This window comes from Capsicum annuum, chromosome 12 (assembly GCF_002878395.1).
Source record: "Capsicum annuum cultivar UCD-10X-F1 chromosome 12, UCD10Xv1.1, whole genome shotgun sequence".
Classification (NCBI taxonomy): domain Eukaryota; kingdom Viridiplantae; phylum Streptophyta; class Magnoliopsida; order Solanales; family Solanaceae; genus Capsicum; species Capsicum annuum.
Window position 1 is genome coordinate 165,438,420 of NC_061122.1, and position 23,247 is coordinate 165,461,666.

The 23,247-nt window shown below is 35.7% G+C and overlaps 1 pseudogene; it reads right to left on the minus strand.

Moving 5' to 3' along the window:
* LOC124889684 overlaps window positions 1-22,500 on the minus strand; it is a 34,426-nt pseudogene extending 11,926 nt beyond the window's left edge.
* Window positions 22,501-23,247: the final 747 nt, after the last annotated feature.

Below are 23,247 nucleotides of genomic sequence, written 5' to 3' on the forward strand. Positions count from 1 at the left end.
TTGTCCCTTTTCAAAATAATAAAATGAGAGTAGAGGTAGGTAAGGACTCTCTTTGTTGTTCTAAGATCTCGGGTCCATGTCAGTAGGTGGTTGTACTATCTCAGTAGGAGCCTCATCAAACTGGGATCCTCTAAATAGGTTCACAAAATAAAACTCATTTTGGTTTGCACTTTTGGGCCTTGTTTGATTACTTTAGAGGTTGGTTCTTTCCCATATGTGATTTTAGCTTGTGCCTTGTTGTAATACCCTAAAAAATCCAAACAAATATTAGAGCCACGTACCAAGCTCATGCATAGTACATCATGGTTATTTTATAGTGTTATGAGTAATTTAGATGTATATTAACGCTTCAAATAACTCCCAGCTATCAGACGAATCAAAATATTTATTACCGATTGAATTCTTGATAAGGATATTGGTATAGTCAACTTCAAACGATCATATCTCTCATTATAATTGGAATTTTGGATCTCATGACCTATCAACAGATAGATAATTTAATTATCTTTTCAACGATACCAATTTAGCCTTAATCCGATATCAGAGCAAATAGTTATTCCTATTCTACTCCAGCATTTTAGTCTAGAAACAGTGTGACGACATTCGTTGTAGCTTACCACATTTGTCACACCCTACCACAAAGGACGTTAGCCTTAGGAAAAATCCAGCTCCAGTGTGACGACATTCGTGGTAGCTAACCACATTTGTGATGCCCTACCACGAAGGTCATCAGCCTTAGGCAGAAACCAGCTCCTAAGTGACGACATTCATGGTAGCTTACCACATTTGTGATGCCCTACCATGAAGGTCGTCAGACTTAGGCAGAAACCATCAATTCCATCTTCTGCGTGGCAACATTTTTTATGGCTTACCATATTTTTTGATGCCTTGTCATAAATGTCGTCAGCTATTATTTTCATCGATTGGGAATTTATTTCATAAGGGTATTTTGGTCATTTCTCTTCACTTCCCACGACTTATAACCCTCAAGGAATGTATTATATTCCATACTTTTTAGTTAAAATATCTCAAAAAGCTATCTCATACACTTTCAACCCCAAGATTAGGGTTTTCTCTCAAGATCATCTCTTGAGGAACAAGAACATTCTTTCCCAAAGAGGTTAAACCCTAGCCAAGAAAAATCAAGGGTAAGCCTAAGAATTTCTTCAGGAACCTTCAGAAACATTAGATCTCTTTCAAGAACAAGCTTTAAGGTATGCGTAGTGTTCATCTATGGATCCAATCTGTTCATAGAGCTCAAGAACCATGTTTTTAACATTATTTTGTAACTTTTTATGGTGATATGAGTATGTACATGATGATGATTGTTGTTTAAGTTTCAATGTGATGTCTAAAGGTGATCTCATGGAATATATATTTTTGTTAATTCAAAACCATAAACTTTAGGTGGTTTAATATTGTGCCAGTATGAAACCCACCCACGTCTTAAAGAATGTATGCAAGGTGATTGATAAAATGCTTAGGATGCTAGAAATTCATGTTTGTATGGTTCTATGATGTCTAAATGACAAGTTTAAGTTAGCTATATACTTCAATATGAATTCCATGCTTTTCATGTGGTGGTATGAAGCATGCAAGATAATGGAGATATACAATATGTACACGAAATACATCCATGAATTTCCTACAATGTTTAAGATGTTGAAAACTACACGAAATATGATATCCCTTACTTATGATATTATGAATTGTGGACTCAAATCTTGTGATCAAGTTATGTCATGTGTGTCAATTTTTATCTATCGAGTCCTAGGGGTATTAGTACCCGAAGAACATAGTTGTGTGCCTAGAGCCATGTCATGTTGTCACGATAATCTCAGTCAAGCTATAATCTATAGAACTTAGTCAGTCATGTGACTCAGGAAACCACAAAAATCTCATGGTCTCAGTTAACTCTCAGATAACAGTACTACTCCATCAGTCAACGAAATTCAATAAGTTCCACTTACATACAGTCAGTTGAATCATGTTTATTCTCTTCAGATGGGAGTAAAAGTTAGCATCGAGTAAACCCAATGATGGGTATGTGATTCTTAGTAGTCATCTTTGCATTCCAGAACTATGTAGTCAGCATAGGTTGAGACATCGCAGCCTGTTATTTAAGGGTAAATGAGGTGGCTTAACCTATTATATGAGGATTTCCACTGTTCTCACTAGAGTTACCTGTTATATGAGGGTTGCTCACATGTTGTCCTTACCAGTGGTGCAATATTGATAGCCTTCCAGTCAGGGCAGAGATTGGACCCTATCTTAGCCATAATGGCACATATGGGGTATGTCGGTTGAATAACTACCTCCCACAGTTTCAGACTCAGTCTTAGTAAAAGAACTCAGATAGTTCTTTAGATATCAGTATACTAGGACTATCAGATACAGTCAAATTTAGTTATAGTGCAAAACTCTAATAGTTTTAGCAGATTTAAGACTGTTAAATACAGTCGCCCATGTTATCAGAACTACAGTTTTAACCATTTCAGTTATCACTAAACCATGTATTAGAATACAGATCAAGCTATTACGTATTCACAATCTTAGTTACTATGTATGTTTGTTTACACTCTCATATTCATATCAGTCAGTCAGTTAGCATTGTTCATGCATGTAAACCCTTTTGCATTAGCCTGCCTTACTCGTATACATAATACTCCAGTTGTACTAATGTATTTGCGCTATGGTGCTTTCTTTCATGTTACACAATAGGTTCAGAGACATGAGCTCCAGATCAGCAGTAGCATCCAGCTGCAGAGTTGCAGTGAGTCCTCATCCATTCAACGGCGATATTATTTTATTTTATTTAATATTTCAGCTCGGTTTTGGTAGATGGAATTAGTTGGAGACATATTTATTCAACTCCTTATTCAGACAGTACTTAGAGGCTTTCAGATTCAGTATTTAAATTTAGTTCAGATTTGATTCAGCTTTCAGTTGTTTTAGGTATCTTTCACCTATATGGATATTGTGTCTTGGCAGATCTTTATTTAATTAAACCTTGGCCTACATGTTCATATTTTTTGCATTATTACGTTACATATATAGTGTACAGGTACAGATATTAGTCATGGGTTAGCTTGTGGTCCCTCAGGGTCATTAGCATCGTGTAGCATTTTGATTCAGAAAATTCGGGTGTTACAAACTTGGTATCAGAGCCTAAGGTTCAATAAAGTCCTAGAAAGTCTAAAAGCCGCATCTATTAGTCTTGTACATGGGTGTGTTGCGTGCCATATCTGTGTACAGGAGGCTATGAGATGTTTTAGGAACAATTCCCTTTCTTTAGTATTCATGTCATACTAGTAAGCATAATTTTAAGTCAATCTCTCAGTCTAATCCACTCTTCTCTTATTTTAAAAACATGCCTCCAAAGAGAAGAAATTAGCCAGCTCCTCAGCCCGAAGATCCTTTGGGCAAACATGTTTCTCATACGGAGTTTAGGATCACATTTACCGCTCTTGATTAGTTTGTAGCTACCCAGAATGAATGACTAGCAGTCATTCCAGCCAACCCCGTGGCAATTTCAGCAGCAGCTAGGATTCGGTACTTCACCCGAATGAACCCTTCGTCCATCTTTTGGTCTAAGCCAGACGAGGATCCTCAGGAATTCATTGACCAAGTCCAGAAGGTCATGGATATCATAGGAGTCACTTCTTCTTAGAGTGCTAAGTTATCCATATACTAATTATAAGGTGTCGCTCATACTTAGTACAAGCAGTGGTTAGTAGAAAGGTTAGAGGATGCAGTTCCTGTTGATTAGGAAGAATTTGTCACGGCTTTTTTAGAAAGATTCTGTCCCCAAAAGCTAAGAAAGGCCAAAGTTCTTGAGTTCATCATTCTTAAGAAGGGAAATATGACAGTTAGAGAGAATTTTCTTATATTTACTCAGCTATCCAGATATGCCCCTCATATGGTTGCAGTCAACAGGGCTAAAATAAGAAAGTTCATGTCAGGGGTGAACGATAGCATGGTGAATGAGTATAGATCTGCGATTCTGAACTGTGATATGACTTTATCTAGACTCATGACCCATGATCAACAGATAGAGGAGCAGAAGGTTAGGACTAGAAAGAGGCAGAATAAGAGAGAAATATCAGGCAATTTCAGTTTTGCTCAGCCCAAATTAGAGGGAGGAAATTGTTCACTGTTTCATCCTAAGTAAGTAGTTCTATCCCCTTCCTCTGCTAGTGCTCCAGTGTCGAAGTTCAGGGAAGGAAACAAAGACAGAGCACCAGGCTCTAAATCTCAAAGCAGTATTAGTAGTGCCTGCACTTATCCTCAGTGTCAGACCTGCGGTAACAACCTTTAGGGTGTGTGTAAAGTGGGTTAAGGCATTTGTTTTGGTTCTGGCAAGCCATGCCACAGAGTTAGGGACTGTCCTAATCCAGGTCCTCAGGGTCAGCAGAATTATTCCATAGCTCAGTCTGGTTGCCCGAACTAGTAGGGTGTCACTTCTAGTGCTACTAGTGGGCAACGCCCAAATAGACTCTACGCTCTTCAGACCCAATAGGATCAGGAAAATTCTTCTGATGTTGTTACTGGTATGTTACAGATTTTCCATGTTCATGTTTATGCTTTACTAGACCCAGGTACATCCTTTTCTTTCATCACTCCATACATAGCAGGCGATTTCAAAATCAATCCCATAATTTTAGCAGAGCCCTTTTCAGTCTCTACCCTAATGGATAAAACCATCATAGCTCGGCGGGTATACAGAAACTGCTCGATTATGATATTTCAGAAATCTACATCAGCAGATTTAGTCAAGTTAGAGATGATTGATTTTGATAGCATTCTCAACATGGATTAGCTTCATTCCTGTTATGCTGCAGTCGACTGCAGAAATAGGATAATTTAGTTTCAGTTCCCGAATGAACCTATCCTAGACTGGAAGGGTAGCACTTCGTCTTTCAAGGGTCAGCTTGTTTCCTACCTTCAGGCAAGGGAAATGATTTCTAAGGGGTGTGTGTATCATCTTATGCATGTTAAGGATTCTAGTTCCAAATCTCCTAATCTCGAATCAATCCCAGTGGTTAATGAATATTCAGACGTCTTTCCCAAAGATCTTCCAGGTATTCCTCCCGAAAGAGAAATAGACTTCGGCATAGACCTTCTCCCAGATACTTAACCTATTTTTATTTCACCATATAGAATGGCACCAGCAGAACACAAGGAATGAAAGATTAGTTGAAGGATCTCTTAGATAAGGGATTCGTCAAGTCCAGTGTATCCCCATGAGGTGCGCCAGTCTTATTCATGCACAAGAAAGACGGTTCTCTCAGAATGTGCATTTATTACCGTCAGCTCAACAAAGTCATGATCAAGAACAAGTATCCACTGCCTAGGATAGACGACTTGTTTGACCAACTTTAGTGTGCTAGTTATTTCTTTAAGATAGACCTTAGATCAATCTATCATCAACTCAGAGTTAGAGAATGTGACATCCCGAATATAGCTTTTTGGACTCGGTATGGTCACTTTGAATTTCTAGTCATGTCCTTTGGTCTTACCAATGCCCCTGCAGCTTTTATAGACTTGATGAACCGGGTGTTCAAGTAGTACTTGGACATATTCGTCATAGTCTTCATAGATGATATTCTTGTCTATTCTCGCACAGAGCGTGATCATTCAAATAATCTCATAATTGCTCTTCAGACTCTCAGGGATCACTAGTTGTTCGCCAAGTTTAGTAAGTGTGAATTTTGGATAGTATTAGTAATATTCCTTGGCCACATTGTTTTTGGTGATGGCATTAGAGTAGATCCTAAAAAAATTGAAGCGGTAAGAAACAGGCCTTGCCCTGTCTCTCCATCAAATATCAGGAGTTTCTTGGGTTTGACTGGCTATTATCGATTATTTGTCGTGGGATTTTCTTCTATTGCATCTCCTATGTCCAGATTGACTCAGAAAAAGGTCAATTTTCAGTGGTCATAACCTTGCGAGAAGAGTTTTCAGAAGTTGAAGACTCAATTCACCTCAGCTTCAGTTTTAGCACTTCCCGACGGTTCCAATGGATTCATAGTATATTGTGATGCATCCAGAGTAGGTTTAGGTTATGTTTTATTCAGCATAGTAGAGTCATATCCTACACCTCCAGGCAGTTAAAGCCCCATGAGAAGAATTATCCTACTCATGACCTTCAGTTAACAGCAGTTGTCTTTGACTTAAAGATTTGGAGGCATTATCTATACGGTGTTCATATAGACGTCTTCACAAATCATAAGAGCCTTCAGTATGTCTTTTCCCAAAAAGATCTAAATCTTGGTCATAGAAGATGGTTAGAGCTCTTGAATAATTATAACATAAATTTCCATTATTATTCTGGTAAGGCCAATGTCATGGCCGACGCACTCAGTAGACTTTTCATAGGTAGTGTTTCCCATGTTGAGGATAGTAAGAAGAAATTGGCTCAGGAGATTCATCAGCTTGCTAGACTAGGTGTTTGCTTAGTAGACTCTTAAGAGGGTGATGTATGTGTTCATAGTAGTTTAGAGTCATCTCTAGTTTCTGAGGTAAAAGAAAAGCAACACAGGGATCCTAGCCTTGTCAAGCTAAAAGAGTCAGTTCAGACTCAGGAAGTAGAGGTTTTCTCCTAAGGGGGAGATGGTGTTCTTCGTTGTCAGGGTCGTCTATGTGTTTCTGGTGTAGATAACTTGATGCAGTAAATTCTTGCAGAAGTGCATAGTACGTGATACTTTATTCATCCAACGGATATTAAGATATACCGCGACTTGTAGGAGATTTATTGGTGGAGTGGGATGAAGAGAGATATTGCAGAGTATGTGGCTAAGTGCTCGACATGTCAGTAGGTTAAGATAGAGCATCAAAAATCTAGTGGTTCCATGCAGGAGTTCACTATTCCTACTTAGAAGTGGGAAGAAGTGAACATGGACTTCGTGATGGGTTTGCCTAGAACTCGTCATCAGCATGATTCAGTTTGGGTCATTGTAGATAGAATGACCAAGTTAGCCTATTTCCTTCTAGTTCGTACCTCCTATTTAGTCGAGCATTACGCCAAACTCTATATCGGGGAGTTGGTTAGATTACACGGTGTGCTACTATCTATCATCTCAGATAGAGGTACCCAATTCACCTCTCACTTCTGGAAAGCGTCCCAAAAGGGTTTTGGTACCCAAGTTTATCTCAGTGCAGCATTTCATCCTCAGACAGATGGTTAAGCAGACAAATTTGTATCAAGTATCAGTACATAGCTTATCATGCATTCATGAGTTCATCTTATCATTCATGCATCAGATATGCATGTTCAGTTGGGATATATTCAGTTTATAATTCAATTCAATCCTAAAATCATGTGCCAGTTTATCATGATCAGTGTATACGTCGTTTTATCTTTTCTCCCCTTTCAAGCAGTCATCATTCGAGGATGAATTTTCGAAGGGAGAGATATTGTAATACCCCAAAAAATCCAAACCAATATTAGAGCCATGTACCAAGCTCATGTATAGTACATCATGGTTATTTTATAATTTTATAAGTAAGTTAGATGTATATTAAGGCATGAAATAACTCCCAGCTATCAGACGAATCAAAATATTCCTTACCAATTGAATTCTTGAGAAGGATATTGGTATAGTCAACTTCAAATGAGCATATATCTCATTATACTTGGAATTTTTGAGCTGATGACATATCAACGAATAGATAATTGAATTATCTTTCCAACGATACCAATTTCGTCTTAATCCCATATCGAAGAAAAGGGTTATTCCTATTTTACTATAGTATGTCAGGCAGGAAATAGTGTGACAACATTCGTGGTATCTTACCACATTTGTGACACCCTACCATGAAGGTCGTTAGCCTTAGGCAGAATCTAGTTCTTGTGTGACGATATTCATGGTAGCTTACCACATTTGTGATGCCCTACCACAAAGGTCATCAGCCTTAGGCAGAAACCATCTCCTAAGTGATGACATTCGTGGTAGCTTACCATATTTGTGATGTCCTACCAAGAAGGTTGTCAGACTTAGGTAGAAACCATCAATTCCATTGTCTGTGTGATGACATTTTTTATGACTTACCACATTTTTGATGCCTTGTCATAAATATCGTCAGCTATTATTTTTAGCAACTGAGAATTTATTTCATAAGGGTATTTTGGTCTTTTTCCTTCACTTCCCATGACTTATAACCCTCAAGGAATGTATTATCTTCCATTCTCTCTAGTTAAAACATCTCAAAAAGCACTATTATACACTTTCAACCACAAGATTAGGGTTTCCTCTCAAGATCATCTCCCCAGGAACAAGAACATTCTTTCCCAAAGGGGTTAAACCCTAGTCCAGAAAAATAAAGGACATGACTAAGGATTTCTTCAGGAACCTTTAGAAACATTAGATCTCTTTCAAGATCAAGCTTTAAGGTATGCGTAATGTTCATCTATGGATCCAATCCGTTCATAGAGCTCAAGAACCATGTTTTAAATATAATTTTGTAAACTTTTTGTGGTGATATGAGTATGTACATGTTGAAGATTGTTGTTTAAGTTTCAATGTGATGTCTAAAGGTGTTATCATGGAATATTAATGTTTGTTAATTGAAAAACATGATCTTTAGGTTGTTTAATATGGTTCAAGTATGAAACCCATGTATGCCTTAAAGACTGCATGCAAGGTGTTTTATAAAAAGCTTAGGATGCTAGAAATTCATGTTTTTATGGTTCTATGATGTCTAAATGACAAGTTCATGTTAGCTATATACTTCAATATGAATTCCATGCTTTTCATGTGTTGCTATTATGGTGGGATGAGGCATGCAAGATAATGGAGATATACAATATGTACACGAAATATATCCATGCATTCCCTACAATGTTTGAGATGTTGAATAACTATACGAAATATGATATCCCCTACTTATGAAATTATGAATTATGGACTCAAATCTTGTGATCAAGTCATGGCATGTGTGTGAGTTTCCTTCTATCGAGTCCTGGTGGTATTCGTACTCAAAAAACATTGTTGTGTGCCTAGAGCCATGTCATGTTGTCACGATAATCTCAGTCAAGCTATAATCTATAGAACTCAGTCATTCATGTGACTCAAGAAACCTCAGAAATCTCATGATCTCAGGAAACCTCAGAAATCGCATGATCTCAGTTAACTCTAAGATAATAGTACTACTATGTTAGTCAATGGAATTTAGTAAGTTCTACTTACGTACAGTCAGTTAACTCATGTTCAATCTCTTCAAATAGGAGTAGGAGTTAGCACCGAGTGAACCCAAGAATGGGAACTCACCTATATATAAGGGTGTGATTCTTAGAAGTCATCCTTGTGTTCCAAAACTATGTAGCCAGCATAGGTTGAGACATCGCATCCTGTTATATGAGGGTAGATGAGGTGGATTAACCTGTTATATGAGGATTTCCACCATTCTCACTAGATTTACCTATTATATGAGTGTTGCTCAGATGTTGTCCTTACCAGTGGTGCGGTATTGACACCCTTCCAGTCAGGGCAGAGTTTGGACCCCATCTTAGCCATAATGGCACATATGGGGTATGTCGATTGAACAACTACCTCCCACAGTTTCAGACTCGGTCTCAGTAAAAGAACTCAGATAGTTCTTCAAATATCAGTATACCAGGACTATCAAATACAGTCAAATTCTATTATAGTGCAGAACTCAGATAGTTCCATCAAATTTAAGATTGTCAGATATAGTCGCCCATATTATCAGAACAACAGTTTTAGCCATGTCAGTTATCAGTAAACCATGTACTAGTGTACAGATATAGCTATCACGTACTCACGATCTTAGTTACTATGTATGTATGTTTACACTCTCACATTTATATCAATCAATCAGTTAGCATTGTCCATGCATGTAAACCCTTTTGTATTAGCCTGCCTCACTCGTATACTTAGTACTCCAGTTATACTGATGCATTTGCACTATGGTGCTTTCTTTCATGTTACACCATAGGTTCAAAGACACGAGCGCCAGATCAGCAGTAGTATCCAACCACGGATTTGTAGTGAGTCCTCATCCATTCGAGGGTGATATTATTTTATTTCATTTATTATTTCAGCTCAGTTTTGCTAGACGGAGTTAGTTGGAGACATGTTCTTTCAACTTCTTATTCAGAAAGTACTTAAAGGCTTTCAGATTTTGTATTCAGATTTAGTTTAGATTTGATTTAGTTTTCAATTGTTTTGGGTATCTTTCACCCATATGGATATTATGTCTAGACAGATCTTTATTTAGTTGAACCTTATGGCCTACATGTTCATGTTTTCTGTATTATTACATTATATAATGCAGTGTGTAGGTACAGATATCAATCATGGGTTAGCTTGTGGTCCCTCAGGGTCATGAGCACTATGTAGCATTCCGATTCAGAAAATTGGGGCATTACAAACTGGTGTTCTTCGTTGTCAGGGTTGTTTTTGAGTTCCCAAAGAAGATGACTTGAGGAAGCGAATTCTTGCAGAAGTGCATGGTGCGTGATACACTATTCATCTAGGTGCCACTAAGATGTACCGCGAGTTGTGGGAGATCTATTGGTGGATTCGGATGAAGAGGGATGTTGCAGAGTATATGGTTAAGTGCTCTACATGTTAGCAGGTTATAATAGAGCATCAAAAACCTAGTGGTTCCAGGAAGGAGTTCACTACTCCTACTTGGAAGTGGGAAGAAGTTAACATGTACTTCATGATTGGTTTTCCTAGAACTCATCATCAGCATTATTCAGTTTGGGTCATTGTAGATAGAATAACCAAGTCAGCCAATTTCCTTCCAGTTTGTACCTCCTATTCAGCTGAGGATTACGTCAAACTCTATATTAGGGAGTTGGTCAGATTACACAGTCTTCCACTATCTATCATTACAGACAGAGGTACCCAGTTCACCTCTCAATTTTGGAAATAATTCCAAAAGGGTCTTGGTACCCAAGTTTATCTCAGTACAACATTTCATCCTCAGATAGATGGTCATGAAGAAAGGATCATTCAGACTCTAAAAGATATGCTAAGGGCGCGTGCAATTGATTTCAAGGGAATCTAGGATAACCACTTGCGTTTGATTGAGTTTGCATACAACAATAGCTATCACTCCAATATTCAGATGGCTCCATTCAAAGCTCTCTATGTTAGGAGATATAGGTCTTTGATCGGTTGGTTCAAAATTAGTAAGACTTCAGTCATAGGGCCTGACTTAGTATTCGATGCCTTAGAGAAAGTTCAGTTGATCTGATAAAGACTCTGGGCTGCTCAGAGCCGATAAAAGTCTTATGTGGATGTTCGTAGGAAGGATCTCAAATTTAAGGTCGATGACTATGTCTATCTCAAGATCTATCCTAAGAAGGGAGTAAAGAGATTCAGCAAGAAGGGAAAGCTCAGTCCCCGATATATCGGTCCCTTCAGGGTTCTCAGTCGCTTCGGCAAGGTAGCCTATGAGCTTGAATTTCCTTTAGATCTAGCCTTAGTCAATCCAGTCTTCCATGTCTCTTTGCTCAAGAAGTGCATAGGTGAAGAGATTCCAGTCGAAATCCTCGACTAATAGACTCGTAGACTGAGGAACAAAGAAGTCCCTCTACTCAAGGTTCTTTAGCATAATCAATCCATGGAGGGAGCTCCTTAGAAAGCAAAAGCAGACATGCGAACCAAGTACCCTCATTTTTCTCCGCTAATTTAGACTTAGCTCGAGGTAACAATTTTTCTTATGCTTACAGGGGAAGAAAAATATATAGAGCACAGTGAATAGTGATAGGGGAAGCAAATTCATATGCTTAGGTAGCGCTCAAATTTTTTTTCAAGATGACAACAATAGACCTGGTTAATGTGTTGCATTGTGAAAAATAAGGAATAATGATAGGGGAACATTTATCTTCAGGTGGTACTCATTTTGATTAAATTTGATGAATATGCACTAATTCTAAAATTTTATGGTACGGTTTTTCATCATCAAAAGGGGGAAAATTCCTATAAATATCTTTGATGATGAGCAACTGAACTACAAGGGACCAGGTCCCTAAACGTGGAAGGTACAGTTCAGCTGGCTCACAGTATCTGCACAGTTTTGTCCTCTTATGTAACAAATTTGCAGGCGCTATTTTGTACCTGGTTAGATATTTGGCCCAATGATATTTCAACTCTAATATTATTCAGATATAAATGGGAAGAGATGCATCTTCATCAAGTGCTTTTTTGCAATTCAAAAGAGTAAAGTGAAGCAAAAAAAAAAACCCAGTTCCAAAACTTCTCACGTTCTTAGCAGTTTAAGTGAGCTTAAAGAAGAAATTATTCTTAAGTGAGCCTTGACTTGTAACTGAACTACTCAATCTATAAGAGTAGTGTTTATATTTTTGATTCAATTCTGTAATCAAGAGATTGGTTATAGAGGACTGTTTGGCGCTTATGAGGGCAATCCATGGTTTTTCCATTCTTGGGTTTCCACTATAAATCTTGTGTTCTTACCTTTATGCACGAACTTTGTCTTTCCAACATCTCATAGTTGCTTTACTATTCTATTACCTATGATTGACTTAGAGGGACCTAGTCCCTTACTATGTGGTTCTAAACCCCAAGGGTTCCAACAAGAATGGTTAAATAATATAGCTTTTATGCTTTTAACCTTTTCATTCTCATTTTCTACAAAAATATTCAATTTATATGGATAATAAAAATTATATATTCATTAATTACTTATTGGGTTTAATTCAATCAAACCTTTATTATCATCATGATTCACTAGATTAGTCTTTTCATTACGAGTAGTAGATTCTTCCTCAGAAGGATCTTTTATTTTATTAATTGCTTCATCCTCACAAGTCATAATTTCTTTTGAAAGTTCACCTTCGTTATAGGAGATTACCATACTTATAAATTCATTTAATTGTATTTTTATATTATTAATAACTAGATGATTCTGTGCATACATTTCTACTATATTTTTCATAAAAGTAAGCATAGTTTCCTTTAAGTTCACTGTAGCTCCCCAAATCTAGTACCCAGAATACTGCACGGTGCTCATGACCCCAAATGACCATAAGATAACCCATGACTAATATCTGTACCTGGACACTACAGAATATACTGTATAAATGAGGAAATAAAGGCTAAAAGGCCATAAGGTTCAAAACTGTAACATAACTAATAAAACATAACATCAGGAGGGGGTATGAAGTACCTAAGACAACTGAAATAATTGTCTAAAACATGCTTGTCTGAAAAGTCTCTAACTGAATTAACTAAATGAATAAGGAGTTGATGGGACATATCCCCAACTAACTCCAACTACTAAAATAAATTAATTAATGAGATAATAAAGTAATGGTTATGTCCTCGAAGGATGAGGACTCACTGCTAACCCTAACTGTTAAGACTGGAATGCTACTGTTGCTTTGGAGTTCGTACTTCTAAACCTATGGTATAAAACACCATAGCTCAAATGCGTGTGTACGATTGAATGTACTGGTATGCATGTAAGGTAGGCTGAATGCAAAAGGTTCATATGCTTGAGTACATAATAACTGTAACTGATTTCGTGATAACATGATTACTGATCCTGAGTACTAATAACATGAGATACTGGAAACTGTATAACTGAGATAACTAAACTGGGCAACTATATCTGACAGTCTAGTTTCTAATGGAACTAGCTGAATTCTGGACTATTCTGAGTTGACTATATCTGACAGTCCTAAAATTCTAAAGAACTATCTGATTTCTATTATTAAGACTGAATGACTATAACTGACAGTCCTGATTATGTAACTGAAACTGTGGGAAGTATTTATATAGCTGACATGCCCCAAATAATACAATATAACTGAGTTGTGGTCAAATCTGTAACCCCAATTAGAAGGGTGTCAATACTGCACCACTAGTAGGAATAATATGTGAGTAACCCTTATATAACAAGTAACCCTAGTGTGAATGGTGGGAACCCTCATATAACAAGTGAATCCACCCCATCTACCTTCATCTAATAGCCTATGATTTCTCAACCTATGCTAGCTATATAGTTCTAGAGTACAATAATTACTTCTAAGAATCACACCCTTATATAACAGGTGGGTTCCTTTCCTTGGGTTCACTCGGTGCTAATTTCTTCTCCCGTATGAATAGACACTAAACATGATTAACTAAACTGAACTAGACTGAGTTAACTGAGTTCTGTTGACTGATGGAATACTATTGAGATTACTGAGTTTTCCTGAGTTATGAGATTGACTGAATTCTATGGATCATGGCTTGACTGAGAGTATCTTGAAAACATAACACAGATTCTAGGCACACAACTAAACTTTTGGGTGCAAGTACCCCCAGGACTAGATGGGAAGAAACTGACAAAGCATGACTTTCTTGAATACATGACCGACATCAACAATCCATTATATAATAAGTTGGACATTTCATAAAGTACAAGTTTTAAAGCACCACAATGGCTATACATATATCCATAATTCATTGACTAAGACATTTTATCAAACACTGGACATGCATAAACGTGCACATAAATGAGGATTTTATGTTATCATACTAGTATGACACTTTTCCATCACAGGCATTTAATCGAACACACCGGGATCATGCTTTGGTTATACAATCATCAAAATATCTAATAATCATGGATACATCAATCAACGTGTCAATTTAAGAGTTTATCATGATTATTATGCAAATCACCACATCCTAGGGTTAATCACTGGAATATGTAATTTAAAACATGAATCAAAACCCCACAACATCATGAACATCAATTTCAATTCAATTTAAATCATGAATAGGCATAAATACACAAATCTTGGATTTTGAAAAGAGATTCTTGAGCTTCATGGGTGAAAAGGACCCATGAATCAACACATGACATACCTTGATTGTGAGTTTCTTCAAGTCCTTGGACTTGGTGAACTTGAATCTCTTAGTTTCTTGAAGAAGGATTTGGATCTTGTTCTTGGAGATTATCTTTGAGAGGAAACCCTAATTTGATGTTGTATATGGATAATGAACTTATGAGCCTTGATCTGGTATTATTAGGTATTCAAAAGGGTGGTAAAAGACCGAAAAGCTCTTTTTTAAAAATGACTTACAGTAACTGAATAAAATATGCGACAGTGGGTGAGACAGTTCGTCGTTGGGTCAATGGTCTATCGGTCCTGACCGTCACACCTGGGCATAATAGGGGTTCACTACCTCTCCTATGATGGCTTGGGTGATGGTCCATCACTATCTCGACGGTCCATCGACATGAGCTATCGCCCTTAGGAAGAATGTACTCTCACAGTCTCCACTGCGACTGTTTGGGCGATGGTCCGTCGCTAGCTCGATGGTCCGTTGGCCTTCACCGTCACACCTGGGCAGTTTTTACTATTTTTTATATTTTGGCCACAACCTTCTACCCCGATACCGGATTTTTATAAAATGGGTATCTATGGAAAGCTTATTCAATTTTCCACTCAACAAAAAGTGAAAATCTTTGAAATACCACACGTATAAATGTGGATTCATCTTTCAAAATAAGTTTCTAACATTCTTCAGATGATTTCAAGCTAGGTAGAAGTATGGGGTATTACTTTCACACTCTCTTCTTGAGTTAGTTCACTTTCAATATTTTGATTCTCTTGTGACTATTGATTGTATTTTGGATAACAATCATATTCATTGGAATCAATATACCTAGAAGAACTAGAAACAACGTACGAAAATTTTATTAGAGAATCATAGAAATATGAAATATCTATTTGACATTCACGATAATAATGACTCCATGAATAATATTTACAAGTAATTCACCTTTCACTTATTCTATTAATTAATCCTTCAAGATCGTTCATTCTCCCAGAATCCACATAGAATAATGTATTACTTGTTTGACATTTAAAGTGTTGGTGGTTGCTACCATATAACAGGTGATCGTTGTTTGACAATGTTATTTCTAAGAACTCATAAGACTTTCGCTTAGTTGGTTGGAATTCATATTTGAAGTACATAAAGTGGGTTCACATTAAGAAAATATTTTTTTTAATTTTTTTTTATCTTTCTTTGTAGCACGAATTAGATGCGACAAAACAAAATAGATGAAAATATAAAATAATGTAATATAACATAACATAACACAATATAATATAATATAAAATAATATACTATACTATAATATAATATAGTATAAAATAATATACTATACTATAATATAATACCATTTACAGGATCTCTTAGGCTGGGGTATGCCACTCAGCCTACCAGACCATATAATAATATCGGATTAAGCCAAATTCGGAAGACCGAACCAAAGCACCAACCGAAATAGAAAAGAATCTTAAGTAATTTTATGACTGTATGGACTCTTTTACCCAAACATGGGGCCTGTCAGAGATTTAATAACCTTATGTTGAACCTATGTGTCTAGAAGTTCTAATTATGCGGAAATTCGCCCTTTTCTCAACAATACGGGCTAGAGAGGCACAACTTACTAGACGGCGTCACAAAGACAAGGTTAACATAAGTGTATTGAACTCGACTGTACCTCCATTTTGGAACCAAGTCAAGAAATTAAAAAGATTCTTTTATATTTTGATAGAGTCTGGAGCTTTCATAGTTAACATGTCAGCGAAGTTAGATTTTCAACATAAATATAAGATACTGTTCAGCCGAACATAGTCACGGCCAGATTATGGTAGAAGTTTTATTTGAATAACTATAATAAGTAAAAAGATATGTACCTGGTTAGCCGAGAACCCAACTGAAATAGTAGTAAACAAGTAGCTTCTTCTTTATTTAATTCTTGAATATATTACAAGGAGAGAGAGAGAGAGAGTTTGTGAAAAATAACGGAGAGTATTTCTGAACTCTTGCCTCTTCTCAAGAATGAGGCGCCTATAAATAATAAAAAAAAGAATCTTGCACAGTAATAGATGGGTCCCTGTGCACAGTGTTTTTATTATTACAGAGAGGAAATTATTTATATCTTATCCATCAGTCATGTGTTGTCTTTTCCTTTCTATTTCTTGATAAATGCTTCAGCTTTTTCAAGTTCTTCTTCTTCTATCAGAATTTCCGGAGGTTGTGCATCAGTAATATCTTCAGTATTTGTTTCGGTACTATTCATTGATACGTCTGAATTTTGCTCAACAGTTTGCAGTAATTTATCCCTGACCTCTGATAAATATTCTTCGATCATTTGCATTTTATTGCCGCCATGTGCAGATATTCTTCGGGAAACATAGTTAAGACTCTTTTCTTCAACCAAAATTGATTTTTCGGGAGTTTTTTCATATTCAGCAATTTTCTTGACTATTTCCTCCCGTTGGTCATGACCATAGTTGAGTTTGGTCTCTTGATCTTTCCGAAGCAATTTGTCCCAAAAATTACAATAAAATGTTCGGTATAAGGCAGGAATTTGCTGAGTATCATAGCCTATTTCTATGGACCAGCGATGGATCCAAGGGATAGAGAATTCTATATAGAAATACATCTGATCGATAGTATCGATTTTACAAATATGATCTGAAAGATATAATTCGGTTAAAAAAGGAGAGGACTTTTTCCATGAGTAATATAAAGAAGAATATTCCGGAGGTAATATTTTGACCGTAGGTCCATGTTGAGACCACCATTGAATAAACCAGTTTGGGATAGGTTTTTCAAATACTTTAGCACAAATTTTTATGAACCAAGTGTGTTTGTGCTTATAATTATTATAATATAATACTTGAGAAAAGGCTTTAATATAATCCCAGTAAGTAAAATTGGTAAGGGTTTGGCCCATTGGCCCCATTGGCATAGAGCGTTGAGTCATTGATGAAATTCCCCATTCTTCAATAGGAATAAGTTTTTTAATTACCATTTTGGAGTATCCATGAACTCCTGGGGTAGTTTCTCCTAGGGGACTGTGATCAAAGGTTACACTGAAAGTTTGCACTAATATGTGTTCATAATAAGTCCGAGTTTTGTATGATTCGCCAGTAAAATATACATTAGCAGTAAGGTAATTTTTTAGTAGTCTCCATGCTTCTTCAGAATTTTCTTGTCCGGGAAAATGCTGATTTTCAATTTATAATATAAGTTCTCTACCATCCAGTTTTTCATATGAAGGCTTATCTTCAAAATTTTCTTGAACTATGGACGCAAAAGAATCTGCAGTTTTTTGTTGATCTGATAAATAAGATTGCAGTTGTTTGTATAATGGATGATTTTCAGGAATGTCTTCTAAATGGATAGAAGAACCAATATTCAGAGTTTTGGATGATGAAGATTCCTCTTGAGGAATTTTGGAATTAATTAAAGTTCTATTTCCTTGCTGTAATATAGGGAAATTTGAACTCGCAGAGCTATATGCAGAATTTCTTCGATCAAAATATCAAGGGTTTGTGCGTCCTCCTTGATATGAAGAGTTTTGATTTCTTCCACCTCGTCCTCTACCTTTGGCGAGTTGCCAAGGAGGATCCATACTGCATTAATAATTAGGAATTTGATCAGCATACCATGACAAATATTCAGAGAGATCTTCATAAAGTGTATCCTTTGTGATAAGGTCGTCAATGACTTTCCGTAGTATGAGCATGTATAAATCCATATTTAAAGGAACTGCCTTTATAAAGGTGAGTAAGAACTTTGCAGAGAAGAAGTGTAGAAAGAACTTCATTAGATCTGTAAGCATTAATCACTTAAATCAATATCAAACCAATAGATTTCGTCATCAATGAATTCGTTGTGGTTAAAGAAAAATTCTTCTTCTATTAAGCGATGAATTAAAGTTTCTAAGATAAGAAAATGAATATCTTCATTTAAAGGAATGCATTTGATAATAGTTATTTTAGTTTTTTCAGAGAGGAAATATGTGTAAAAACTCATATCAAATATTCTCTAGATAAAAAATCAGGCAAAGAATTTTCACTACCCCTTTTATATTGTATTTCATAATCAAACGGGGCTAATTGAGCTTGCCACTGAGCAAATATTAATTTAGAAGCATCATGTTTGAAGTTTTTACTAAACATAAATTTGACGGATTGAGCATCAATACGTATTATAAATTTTTGGTTATACAAATTATCTAGGAATTTTAAAACACATTTTATAATAGTTAGCATTTCATGGGCTACCGTGGCGTATTTTTTCTGACTTTCCGTCCATTTACCAGAATAAAATCGAATCAAACATTCTGTCTTCGTATGGGGATTAACTTGTTTAAGTATTCCGCCATAGCCAATATTTAAAGCATCAGTTTCAACGATTTTTAACCAGTTAGGGTTTGCAAGAGAAGTACAAGGAAGGGTTTGAACTCTGCTTTTGATTGTTTTGACTAAATCAGTGTATGCTTGAGTCCAAGGAGTTTTGTGATCCTTTTTCAGTCTATCATATAAAGGAGCTAAGTCTCTAGACAAATTTTTATAAAACGGGGAAATATAGTTAAGACTACCGAGGAACCTTTGAAGCTGTTTTTTATCAGTAATAACATCAGGGAATTTTTTACCAAATTCTAGAAATCGTTGTATAGGTTCAATAGAACCTTGAGAAATATTATGTCCTAAAAATCTAATGTTTGACTGAAATAAACTTATCTTAGGTTTCGAGATAACTAAACCGTTTTGAATAATTATTTGTTTAAACGTATGTAAATTTTCAAAATGAGATTCTAGGGTTTTTGAAAATACTAAAATATCATCAATATAGACAATGATGAAGTCCATATAGGGATTAAAAATATCATTCATAATCTTTTGAAATTCGGAAGGAGCATTCTTTAAACCAAATGGCATGACATTCCATTCATACTGTCCAAAAGGAACATTAAAAGCAGTTCTATAAGTATGATTTTTATCAATTTGAATTTGCCAATATCAAGATTTTAAATCAAATTTAGAAAATATATTAGCATCATATAATCTGGAAAGTAAGTCCCTTTTATTCGGTATAGGGTATCGAATCCATTTTAAAACTTTATTCAGAGGTTTATAGTTTATAACTAGTCGAGGTATTCCTCGTTCCTTTTCAGCAGTATTATTGACATAAAAAGCGGTACAAGACCAAGGAGATTTTGAGGGTTTTATAAGACCCTTTTGTAGAAGATTATCAATTTCTGTCTTACAGAATTCTACTAATTCTGTATTCATTTGACAGGGTCGAGATTTTGTAGGATTCTTTTCTTCACTGAAGTCATCTTCATAAGGAAGAGAAACAATATGCTTCTTTCGATTCCAGAAAGCATTTGGATGATCCGTGCAAATATCCAGAATCAATTGATTAGAAATCATTTTTATTTTTTCTTGGACTTTTACTGATTTTAAAGTATCAAAGATATTAATACTCATTAATTCTAATTGTAAGAAATTAAGCTGATTTTATTTCATATTGATAAGGGTATTTATATCTCTGGTTACAGGATGAGTAACAAAAGGATAAGAAATTTGTTTGTCCTTGTAAGTAGCCTTAAAACCATTTGCATCAATATTAGTATACGAATAAATAGCATTTATAAAAGGTGTTCCTAAAATAATAGGAGGATAAAGCTGATTTTTTACTAAAAAGAAGAAATGTGGAATCCAGACTCTGTCTCGGCAGATATGAGTATTTGGCAATTTATAATTGATATCAAGAGCATGACTAGATGCAGACTTTATTAAATGAGTGGTTTTTTCAAAATACCTGGTTGGGATTAATCCTTCTTGAATACAACTAACATAGCACCACTATCAATCATAGCAATATTGGTAAAAGAAAATTCTTTATTTATCAAAATAGTGCAGTTTATATACCATTTATGAGCAGTAACAATTTGCATCATTCCCAAGAAATAATCATTTTTCAAATCTTTTGCTGGACTGAATTTATCAATTTTAGAATTTTCAGAGTGTTCGAAATCTTTTTCTTTTCCTTTTGAAGCAAAAGAGACTTCGGGAACATCAATAATTTTTTCTTCAATTTTCAAAATTCTATGATCTGAGATCATCTGGTTTTGTTTTAAGGAAATAATCTCCTTTTTCAATTGCTCAACTTCAATTTTTAAATCATTAAAGGTAGTATCTCTACCGGGGGTTTTATTTAAAGCAAGACGTCGATTAACTTCAGCTAGGGAATAAGACATGGGATGATTATCAAAAGAGTTATCTTTAGAAGTACTAGTATTAGCAGAAGTCTTTTGAGTAGCAAACTTGAGGATTTTTTCACGCAGTTTTTCATCAATAACTTCTTTTAGTAATTCAAGGACGTTTTCAGCAGTAAGAGTTTGAATATTTAAATCAAGGTCTTCGAATTGCGCTTGCAGTTTATACATCATTTCATCACAATTGCAAACATCATTATCACAGTCATTACATTTATTATCCTGATCGAGCTCACTATCAGAATTAGGTAATTCAAAATCATTTTTGGAAGTACAATCAGATTCGGAAGCAGAGGAGTATAATAAATTATAGACTTGGTCATGAATTTCTTCAGAGAGTCCTAAGGACTTGAGTTTTTGTAATTTGCAGTTTGGAGCTATATGACCATACTGGTTACACTTATAGCATTTAATTTTGGCTAAATCTCTTTTTGATCGATTTTTTGTGAATCTAGTAGACTTACGGAAGGATTTTCTAGTTGCACGTTCGTCCTTGCTTCTATGCCTGGAACATTTTTTTCTATAGGATGTAGAAGACTTAGAATATTTTTGGGGTTTTCGTACGAAGGGTTTATCCATACCAAATTGCTCACAAAAGTCTCCTAATTGGGATTTTTCTCTGAGTTTATCAAGCTTAATCTGTCTAGCTAATTTCAACTCGTTACAGAGGGCTAAACCTTCTTGAGTACAAGCTACAATAAGCTGATCATAAGTTTTTTCTGAATACTAGACTTCTCCATAAGATCCTCGAAGGGTTTTTCTAACTCTTTCAGCAAATAAAGGTGGAAGGCCATCAATGAATTTAGCTTTCCAATAGTCATACTTACTTTCGGGTAAATCCATAACACTACTAAGAAAGGTGTCTTTATACCATCTAAATTCACCTAAGTGTCTACATTTTAAACCATTAAGAAGAGTTCTAATGTTTTCATATTGATTGGTAAATCTTCCTCCAAAATGTTCAATAATCGTAAGCATAAGGGTATAGACAGCATTCGAACGTCCTACCCGAAGAGGTCGTCCTAAATTATCTTTTCTTGGTTGATCATTGGTGGCGTTAAAAATAGCCTCGCGTTTAGTATCATCAAGGAAATTATCCCACCAGCCTCGAAGTTGGCCAGTAAATCCCGCAACAATTATTTTACAAATTGTTTGGTCAATAGGATTGGCTCTATTTTCTGGCGAAGTAGTGGCTGTGGCAATAGTAGCATACATGGACATTCGATGAATAAGAATAGAGATTTGTCGGTCAGATAATCCATCAATATTCCATTCATAAATGGCTTCTCCACTATAAGAAGTATTTGTCTGATTCCATTCTCTTTCCTCTATCAGAACATCTTGAGGAGTTGGGCGTGGATAATATGCAGTAGACATACGGGAAATATCAACGTATTTCTTTCCCGGTTGTTTTTTAATCATGCCTTTGAGCTTATTAAGCTTGGAAGAGATTATAGCGCCAGGATTTTCAGCAGAATCAATATTCGCAGCAAAATTAGACTCAAGATTTTGTACAAAATCATCAGAAATATTAAGAGGTTGAATATTTAAACGAGAGAATTTTTTATCTAAGAGTTTCTCTAATTGGTCTAATTGCGAAATCTTTTCAAATCCGTCTATTTCAGGAGGCCTTTGAATACAAGGTTTTGATAAAATATATTCGTCTTTATCAGTGATGTTGGAAGTAGAAGGAATGTTGGAGGAATTCATCTGGGAGCTAAGTTTGTTAACTAACTCAATTAATTCGTCTAGTTTTTTATCAAGTGAGGAAATGTGTTCTCCTAAAACCTTAACATAAAGACTCAAATAATTATTTTGGGCGATAAGGTTATTTATTTCAGAAACAGTAATTTTTCCCACATCGTCACTGACAAACTTTTGAAAAGCAGAAAAAGTCATGCCAGTATTATTAGGCAGTATAAAGGAAGACTGAGAAGGATAGAGTGCTTGAGTAATTGATCCATCAGAATTTTGAGATATTTCGATTATTTTGACATATGACAGTAAATATGCAGACATGAACCATGGTACAAAAAAGATAATGTTATTATGTAAGACACATGTTTCATAAAATTCTTCTGAAATATTTCGTAATTCATCAGAAGTATAGGTTTCAAAAAACCAAGTTCTAAAGGTTTTCCATTTTTTAGAAAAAAATTCTTTCTGAAT